This window comes from Liolophura sinensis, chromosome 6 (assembly GCF_032854445.1).
Source record: "Liolophura sinensis isolate JHLJ2023 chromosome 6, CUHK_Ljap_v2, whole genome shotgun sequence".
Taxonomy (NCBI): Eukaryota; Metazoa; Mollusca; class Polyplacophora; order Chitonida; family Chitonidae; genus Liolophura; species Liolophura sinensis.
The window spans coordinates 10,883,005-10,892,558 of record NC_088300.1 but is presented as its reverse complement, the minus strand read 5'-3'; positions in this window follow the sequence as shown (position 1 = coordinate 10,892,558).

Below are 9,554 nucleotides of genomic sequence, written 5' to 3'. Positions count from 1 at the left end.
ACAGATGGATGTTTGTCTGACAGAAGATATGGATGGATGTTTGTTTGGGTGAGGACATGGATGGGTGTTTGTCTGCGTAAGGATATGAATGGGTGTTTGTGTGGGTGAGAATATGGATGGGTGTTTGTGTGAGGATATGGATGGGTGTTTGTCTAGGTGAAGATATGGATGGGTGTTTGTCTGGTTGAGGATATGGATGGGTGTTTGGTTGAGTGAGGATATGAATGGGTGTTTGTCTAGGTGAAGATATGGATGGGTGCTTGTATGGTTGAGGATATGAATGGATGTTTGTCTGGGTGAGAATATGGATGAGTGTTTGGCTGAGTTAGGATATGGATGGGTGTTTGTCTAGGTGAAGATATGGATGGGTGTTTGTATGAATGAGGATATGGATGAGGGTTTGTAAGAATGATAATGTGGATGGGGTTTGGCTGGGTCAGGATATGGATGGGGGTTTGTCTGGGTGAGTATACAGATGAGGTTTCGCTGGGTGAGGATAGGAACGAGCCTTTGGATGGGCTAGATAGTATTTATTCTCCTTACCTGTTCAGATATAAACTAGCTCCCTGACAGTTCTGCCGCCTGTACTCTGTGAATCACACAGTTGGAGATAGCGAACGCTGGCGGTATATGAATGGCCTTTCCTTTTGGAACTGTACAGCTGCATGCTAGACTAGCTGTTGGCAAGCACTTCCCCGCCGACATGTTTCACGTCTGCTTGGGATATCGAGATGTAATTAATAGGTCTTCACTGCGATTTTTGCCCAAATTAATTCAAAGTCTAGTCCAATGGGAGAGATGCCCAGAATGGTGGCTATCAGACTGTATCGAGATCATGAAGATTACCTGTCAAACACTGCTCTTCGAATACAACGATATACCATTAAATAGTTTTCGGTGAGGTCAACTGATAAAAAACCGATTGAGAAAAGTATGAAGTCAGTCAAACTGATTTTGGCCCGGGTCAAGATTAACGACCAAACAGATTAGATCGTTTTATGATCGCCCTATCTCTCGCGAAGAACGTGATAGGTCTAAGATAGTTCTCAGATGGCGCTGTGCGTCATTAGATGAATCAGAGCCGAGTTACAAGACAGTGTGGTAGATATGTCTCAGCAGGGGCCATATCTAGAGACGTCATAAAGCAGGTCTGGTACCGTCTCCGTTCACAGCTGTGTCAAAGATACCGGACGCCAGGCAACTGCTATGATCTGTACACTCGTTATGCCAGCCATTTTCATAATTTGTACATGTAGCTGTAGAAACGCCTTAGTAAATAACTGCAGCGTCTTCACACCATCACACCCATGCAATGGATGAAAACTGTACTAAAGGACAGACGTATGATGCAAATTTCACTGTCAGGGGCAAATGGTGACTGTCAGGGACAGAGGTCACTGTAAGAAAAAAGGTCACTGTCAGGAAAAGAGGTGAATGTCAGTGGTAGGTGTAACTGTTACGACCAGAGGTCACTGTTAGGCGCAGATGTCACTGTTAGGCGCAGATGTTCTATTCTATTAGTTAGTAATGTGTAAAATTGTAGTATTGCTAGGTTTTGATGTGCGCAAAATTATGGGAAAAATAGCTGTTTCCTTTTATAATCCATGCAGGTTCTATTTTTCAGGCAAAATAAATGTGAACCACCATAAAACAGGATTTTCAGTAATATTTAATCCCCCCATAACACGTCGTGGATAAATCGTCAACAGTTAAAAATATTAGTAGAAAATAAAACAGCTTTTGATATTTTGAACACGTGATATTCTATAAATTAAAGAGATAATGCCTTTGAAAATATAATATTACAAAGGTGTGAAATATTTCAAAATGACGTTGCAACCCCTATTGAAAAAATATTTTAATAGGGATTGCAACTGCAACCCCTAATGACATATTATTTCATTAGGGGTTACAACTGCAACACCTACTGAAGTAATTGTTTCAAAAGGGGTAATTTATTTCAGTAGGGGTTGCAACAACAAAACTCCTCTTGATATGCAACATGCCTATGAAGACCTAAATTTTACATAATCTAGCCTGCCACGATTTTATTAGACAGAAAAAGAAACTCAGCTCTCGGGATCTTGTATCTCGAGATTCTCTTTTTTCCTGTCCTTCACGCTCTGGATAATAACATCAAAGAACTAGGAAGGAACGTCTGGGAATATTATACCATCTCGGGATTCTGTCGTGTGCTATTTTAAAAACGATATTTCAAAAGTTTTTATTATTGAGGCCGTTTTCAATTATGTCTCACAATGCTAAGTTTAGCACAGTGTGCTGTGCTGGCCGTATTCCACAAAGTGTAAACATTGATATTCAGGAATCTCCTGGGAAATTAAGCCAGTCCTTTGTTTTTATCCCGTCACTGCATGTCACAGGCATTAATTGGAAAACCTTGTCCCTTGCATTATTGGGCGTAGACAGGTCGGCTTTGCAACTACCGCTGACAAGACACAATTATAATTACAGTAAAATACATATTGCAAAAAAAGTCTTAACCATGTGTCAAGTGTTTTTTTTTTACCCTTTTTTATATTTTTTTCCCACATGTTTTATTGTGACCAACAAAAGGGAACACGTATTCTACAGAGAGGCTCAACTGAGACTGAGAAAACATTGAGATGTTATTTTAATGACGAGGCTTACAGACTGTGTCACTGGTGTAAATCTTGCGAACTCATGTAAAGTGAGGATGTAACTTTGCGAAATCATTCACAGTGAGGATGGAACTTCGCGAAATCAAACAGGGTGGGGATGGAACTTAACGTCTAGAACCAAATCTGCCTGAATTTCAAATAAATATTACTCTCTGACCCTTTCAAAATAACCATTCATAACACGCCTCCTTTCGAACGATAACACTAATTACAAATATCCTACTTGTAGCCTCATGCTACTGAAACCTACAAAACACATTGCATTAAATCGAAACTGATATATTCAAGGATATTTTAGGTCAGCAATGAAAGTCCTGTGCAAACTAGTGGAGTTTCTGTTGTGATTTGGTCGATAAGTGATCAAAAAGTGACATTCCAGCAGACCGGACTGGCCGCCGACTGAATAGCATGGTTACATCAACGTCATCACATCAGAATTCCAATAGCATGGTTACATCAACGTCATCACATCAGAATTCTAAGAGAATGGTTACATCAACGTCATCCCATCAGAATTCCAATACCATGGTTACATCAACGTCATCACATCAGAATTCCAAACCGTCAGGCGAACCTGGCAATATCAGTTATATATAGCTGATGGATTATGTGATAGCCAGGAAGGTGGTAGCGGCCTCCCATACATCCCTGTTTTCCTTCTGTCTAATTTCTAAATAAAGTTTGGGCTTTTATTAAAAGATTTGATTGAAATTTACATGTACAAACGAGACTGATGTTATTTAGTACATTATACATTTAACATTAGTCCCTATGCGTGAATGGGACAACGAATGAATTTCTTAGATTTTCATTATTTCTAAATCAGCGCGTCATACTGTGACATGACTTCAAGCCTGCCTTGCATGCTTAGGCTCTCCGATTTGCCACTGTTATCATTTGGTCGAAAAAAATCGTTGGTCGAAACATATTACATGTTTTCGAAATGGTCTGAAAGTATCTACCGAAATAATCGATAAATTCCACAATATCTGTGCTAATCACGTGACCAAGAGACCAACAAATGCCAGAACTCGCCCCCCCCCCCCCCCACCATAATAGAGCCAACCAGAGCGCTAAGCCCAGCTCACTGATTAACGTGTGTGCCTATTGCTTCCGATCCACCTGCTTGTGGGTTTCCTCATCCTGCACCTGATCCTAGTTTTACATATACCACGGCAAATCCGCTCTATCTATGACAAGTGCCGTTACAGAAGAGATTGTCGAAAAACATCATTGCGAAATAACGCTGGTTCTGTTTGCTACAGGACCGAATTTTTCCAAAAGTACGAATCAGCCGTTTTGACAGCTGATTATTTTCGGTGTTGCCGACGTACATACAGCCTAGGTTGGGAATCAGGGCATATAAATCTCGCTAAATTAAAGTCCGTCCCGATAGCATCGCTCAAACCCCGACTCGGACATTGATCGTTGAGGGTATGAAGGACATGATACTCCCTAGGGGGCGCTGATTATCGATTGTCCAATCAGATGCCGTCCTCTAGAGAACGCCTTGTTGCACGATACCAAGCATTTGGAGCGAATGGAGTATTGCTGGGAATACCTTCTTTGGGACCTCTCATCATCGAATGGGTTATTTTTACTTTTTTATCCTAGACTTTAGTGGAATTAAGTTGGCTATGTGTTTCACGTCCTCTTTCACTTTTCTTCTGTGTCGTAGAATGTGTTGGAGAAAAATCATGAGTCGATGTGATTTATTTATTTATTTATTTGATTGGTGTTTTACGCCGTACTCAAGAATATTTCACTTATACGACGGCGGCCAGCATTATGGTGGGTGGAAACCGGGCAGAGCCCGGCGGAAATCCACGACCATCCGCAGGTTGCTGGAAGACCTTCCCACTTACGGCCGGAGAGGAAGCCAGCATGAGCTGGACTTGAACTCACAGCGACCGCATTGGTGAGAGGCTCCTGGGTCATTACGCTGCGCTAGCGCGCTAACCGACTGAGCCACGGAGGCCCCAGTCGATGTGATTAAATTTTGAATGAGAAAGCATATGTTCAGTTCTGTGCCTATAGCGAGACTCATATACCTGTATCTAATAGTTTCAGGTCTGACTGATTGTTTTAGCTTTACTGTCTTTAACCGTCTTCTTCGGGAAAACTGATGCTTTTTATACCAGATCCCAGAGATTGATAATAGCCAGGTATTTCCGACTTTCGCTCCCCTACACCTTGGGGCCGTCGTACATCAAGTGAAATATTCGATCAGCTAACAACTTAGTATATCATCTTTATGTGGGACAAGGTCCAGGTCCAACTTTCAAAAATCCTCCCCCCCTCCCCAAATATAACACCGGTGTAATGGGGGAAAGTTCTTGAGTATGACATCAAACAATAATTAAAATGAAGTGCTTGTGTTTCACACCCAGTTGAAGTTCCGAGTGACAATGGGTTTTTGAATAAAACGTTAAAAATTATGTTCAAAAAGAAGAAAACAATTATCCAACGACCACGAGAAGTCCCTAGCCCTTAGGCTCACCCAGTTGTATTAACTTATTTATTTGTTCGGGTTTTACATCGTATTCAAGAACACTTACTCCTGTAAAAGCTGTTTCTTTGTAGTGAGAGAAAACCAGGCAAATTTATGAGAAGTCCACAGCACTTTGATAGGTCCATTAAAAACCTCCTGGCGGCAGATCGCAGCCGATACAGCGGGAGATGAGATCGAACGCACGACCTCGTTGATAAGGGAGTGACCAGCAAAGAGGAACAGGACCATAAAAGAGGAGCAGACAGTAAAGGGGTATTTGTTGCTTTTAAAAGCAAAGTATTTAATGTCTGCAGCATCGGGGTTGTTCTTGTCCCATCCTGTGTGGATCGACTAGAGTCGGCAGGTAATCTGCAAGGTGTGGAAAACACAGCGTTCATATTCTTGATCAGACTGGAGTACAGAGCAACCACCTCTACAGTCTGCCTACGTGTTTCTGTCTGTTTAGCGGGTTAAGGACCCGCTTTGTCAAAACTGAGCTCTGGTTTTCGTCAATAGGTCGCCCTGGTTTTCGTCAATAGGTCGCCATGTTGATTATGTCAGTTTAGTCAGAGCCTGGCATGTACATATGTAATCCTAACAACGGCAGTGTATACAAGATTTATCGTAGCTGTTAAAACAGCCATGAGAAACACACATGCGGCAAAGTGAGAAAGGGAGGGAGACTTGAATATGCTATACCGGATTTGGTTAAAACAAACTACTGTGGCAAAGACAAATTAGCGACTTCAGTTGAAACAAACTGCTGTGATAAAGTAAAAATGCGACTTCGGTTGAAACACACCACTCTGGTAAAGAAAAATAAACGACTTCGGTTGGAACAAACTACTCTGGTAAAGATAAATTAAAGAATCTGATGAAACAAACTACTGTGGTAAAGAAAAATAAGCGACTTCGGTTGGAACAAGCTACTCTGGCAGCGAGAATGGAACTAATCTATGGAATTTAGACCCATTTGGAGATTTGTTAAGTGTATGTGATCAATGTGGACGTGTTAAGTGTAAGTGATCAATGTGAATGTTTTAAGTGTGATCAACGTAGATGTAAAGCTGTTTTGTGCTCTGTGTAATTGCAACTGATGCGAGAGCGTAGTGTGGTTTCGTGCCGTCAATGACCGTGCGCTGGCCTCCGGTCAGTCAGGAATTCCATATTCTGATGCGTGAAGTGTGCCAGCTGCTCACTTATCCTCTCATCATCCATTTCCTTTTGCATGTGACACTTGAAATCTTGTGGAAAGGACAGCTTGAAAAGTTTCCGTTATATCACAGTGTAAGGATGCCGCGCCGAAGTGAACATGCACTCTTTCAATTTGATCACACAATTCTCACCCAGAACACGCATTGAGGGTAGCGCACCCGACATGACTTGACCGGATTATATTTCAATCGTTTTGCTGGCTACGTTATTCACAGTCTGACATCACAGTTTATAAGCTGTGAGCAGCTGGGGCCTAACGTGAAAAGAAATCATTAGTAGGATCTGTCTACTTTGCAATTCTGTCCCCTTTAATAATGGCACACAGCAAACATTATATACATTTCTTTGATTACACATGATTATACATTTCAGACAAGTGGATATCACTTTAAACTTTGTTAAAAGAGGCTAGGTTAATTCTGAAGAAATGTTAGAAAGCGAAGTCTCGTAAACAACACGACCCGCCTCACACACAATCATCAACACCACGTCTCGTATATAACACAACCCACCTCGGACACAGTCATCAACACCAAGCCTCGTGTACAACACGACCCGCCTCACACACAGTCATCGACACCGAATCTCGTATACAACACGATCCACCTCGGACACAGTCATCAACACCAAGCCTCGTGTACAACACGACCCGCCTCACACACAGTCATCAACACCGAATCTCGTATACAACACAACCCACCTCAGGCACAGTCATCAACACCAAGTCTCGTGTACAACACGACCCGCCTCACACACAGTCATCGACACCGAATCTCGTATACAACACAACCCACCTCGGACACAGTCATCAACACCAAGTCTCGTGTACAACACGACCCGCCTCACACACAGTCATCGACACCGAATCCCGTATACAACACAACCCACCTCGGACACAGTCATCAACACCAAGTCTCGTGTACAACACGACCCGCCTCACACACAGTCATCGACACCGAATCCCGTATACAACACAACCCACCTCGGACACAGTCATCAACACCAAGTCTCGTGTACAACACGACCCGCCTCACACACAGTCATCAACACCGAATCTCGTATACAACACAACCCACCTCAGGCCCAGTCATCAACACCAAGTCTCGTGTACAACACGACCCGCCTCACACACAGTCATCGACACCGAATCTCGTATGCAACACAATCCAGCTCGGACACAGTCATCAACACCAAGTCTCGTGTACAACACGCCCCCCCCCCCCCCCTCACACACAGTCATCAACACCGAATCTCGTATACAACACAACCCACCTCGGGCACAGTCATCAACACAAAGTCTCGTGCACAACACGATCTGCCTCGGACACTTTCGTTAACACCACACGTGTCACCTCAGATATGGTCATCAACACCAAATCTCGTGTACATCACGACCCGCCTCAGTCACGATTATCAACACCAAAACGCGAATAGAAAATACACACAAAGCAGTTGGCAGTTTTGAAGAAGTCAGAAAGAATCAAGCACAAGTCCATTGGTGACTGTCGCTAACAAGAGGTACGGGGTAGTCTGTACATACACTGTAGCATCTCACAATCCACACAGACGGTAGGATTACGTAACCACGTGACTATCACACAGTGTGGTGAACAGGCACTCAGCACTCTCATTTGGGGAATTGTTATGACCCTATTCAATGTTGTCTTGCCAGATGTCAATCAAAGTCAGCATCACCTGTTGACTAAATTAAAATCCTCGTCGTAGTCATTAAAGTTACAGTCCTGTGCGCAATCATTGCAGCTGTTCGTGCACGTCTCTAACTAGACAACGTGCGGAAATCTGATTGGACAGATCACGTAGCTGTCAACATGCCCTCCTATTGAACCCTCACTCTAACGATCACAGCTTCATTTCTTAGTCTCTTCAGTGTAACGAACTGACTGATTCTTACTGTAATATAAATCAAGTAAAAAGTAGTTATCAGACTCTTTTTATCTGTAGATTAATTTTCTACGGGTTTTCATCACTCTATACAACTGTGTAACGTTCAGCATGCCTTACCGTGGACAGAGCAGCACACATTGCATCCTGTCTCTACATCCTCTCGCCGACTCTACATTAAGAGTTCCCGAAGAAGGGTCTATGCTATCATAGTTCGAGTCGACTCAGTACAATAAGGGCTGGTGATATTAAGTGTTTCTAAGGGGTTAATATATGTTATTGTAATTCAGACTAATGAATGAAGCTATCAGCCGGTTAAATGTCATTATCGTACCATTGTGTCATCGTAACATAGCCTGAAGATGGCATGAACCCATTGGAGGCTGGCACACGGTGATGGCAGGAAGCCACTAAACGATGTGACCAAACGGTTAAAAGTCATTATCGTACCATCGTGTCATCGTAACATGACCTGAAGATGGCATGAACCCTTGGGAGGCTGGCACTCGGTGATGGCAGGAAGCCACTAAACGATGTGACCAAACGGTTAAATGTCATTATCGTACCATCGTGTCATCGTAACATGACCTGAAGATGGCATGAACCCTTTGGAGGCTGGCACACGGTGATGGCAGGAAGGCACTAAACGATGTGACCAAACGGTTAAATGTCATTATCGTGCCATCGTGTCATCGTAACATAACCTGAAGATGGCATGAACCCTTTGGAGGCTGGCACTCGGTGATGGCAGGAAGCCACTAAACGATGTGACCAAACGGTTAAATGTCATTATCGTACCATCGTGTCATCGTAACATGACCTGAAGATGGCATGAACCCTTTGGAGGCTGGCACACGGTGATGGCAGGAAGCCACTAAACGATGTGACCAAACGGTTAAATGTCATTATCGTACCATCGTGTCATCGTAACATAACCTGAAGATGGCATGAACCCTTTGGAGGCTGGCACACGGTGATGGCAGGAAGGCACTAAACGATGTGACCAAACGGTTAAATGTCATTATCGTACCATCGTGTCATCGTAACATAACCTGAAGATGGCATGAACCCTTTGGAGGCTGGCACACGGTGATGACAGGAAGGCACTAAACGATGTGACCAAACGATTTCACGATGTTAAGAATCACTTAGACGTGATTGGGCGGTCTTGACAACTGCTGGCTGATAGGGAAAGCATATATGGAAAGCGTATAGGGAAAGCGTGTAAGGAGAGCGTAAGGAAAGTTGAATTGAGTTGTGATTTGATCACATACATGAAGTATAAA